The sequence below is a fragment of the Mandrillus leucophaeus genome, unplaced genomic scaffold (assembly GCF_000951045.1).
Source record: "Mandrillus leucophaeus isolate KB7577 unplaced genomic scaffold, Mleu.le_1.0 Scaffold395, whole genome shotgun sequence".
NCBI classification, from domain to species: domain Eukaryota; kingdom Metazoa; phylum Chordata; class Mammalia; order Primates; family Cercopithecidae; genus Mandrillus; species Mandrillus leucophaeus.
In genome coordinates this window covers 2,225,010-2,226,243 of record NW_012104198.1, presented here as the reverse complement: position 1 = coordinate 2,226,243, position 1,234 = coordinate 2,225,010, and positions in this window count along the sequence as shown.

The window sequence follows — 1,234 nt, the reverse complement described above, 5'->3', positions numbered from 1 at the left end:
CAGCTACTCGGGAGGCTGAGGCGGGAGAATGGCGTGAACCTGGGAGGCGGAGCTTGCAGTGAGCTGAGATCCGGCCACGGCACTCCAGCCTGGGCGACAGAGCAAGACTCCGTCTCAAAAAAAAAAAAAAGAAAAGAGGAAAGGTCTCAAATTAATAATCTAAGTTCCCACTTCAAGAAACTAGAAAAAGAAGAGCAAACGAATCTCAAGGAAGTAGAAGGCAGGAAATAATAAAGATAAGAACAGAAATCAATACAATTGAAAACAGAAAAACAGCAAAGAAAACAATCAATGAAACAAAAACTTGGATCTTTGAAAAGATCGATACAATTGAAAAACTTGTAACAAGACTGGCAAAGATAAAAAGAGAGAAGATACAAATCGTCAATATTAGAAATGAAAACGTGGATGTCACTACAGATTTTGCAGTCACTAAAAGGATACTGCAAGTTCCATAAAGAAGAACTCTATGCTCATAAATTCAACAACTTGGAAGAAATGGACCAATTACTCCAAAACCACAAACGATCAAACTCAAGCAATATAAAATAGGTGATCTGAATAATTCTACAACCACCAAAAATTTAAATTTATTATTTAGCCTTCAAAAAAGAAATCTTGAGGCCCAGATGTTTTCACTGGAGAATTCCTCCTAACACTTAAAGAGAAATTAGCATCAATTTTGTAGAATCTCTTCCAGATAATAGAAGCAAAGGGAACACCTCCCAACTCATTGTATGAGGCCAGTGTTACCTTGCTACCAAAACCAGGAAAAAAAGCATACACACAAAAGGAAAGCTACAAACTGATATCTCTTGTGAATTTAGGCACAAAAATCCTCACCAAAATATTAGGAAATCAAATCCAGCAATGTTTTAAAGGAATTATACACCACGACCAAGTAGGATTTGTTCCAGGTATGAAAGGCTGGTTCAGTTTTTGATACTCATCAATGTCATCCACCAAAACTGGTTAAAGAAAAAAAAGCATATGGACCGGGCGCAGTGGCTCAAGCGTGTAATCCCAGCACTTTGGGAGGCTAAGACGGGCGGATCACAAGGTCAGGAGATCGAGACCATCCTGGCTAACACGGTGAAACCCCGTCTCTACTAAAAATACAAAAAAAATTAGCCTGGCGCGGTGGCTGGCGCCTGTAGTCCCAGCTACTCGGGAGGCTGAGGCAGGAGAATGGCGTGAACCCGGGAGGCGGAGCTTGCAGTGAGTGGAGATAGTG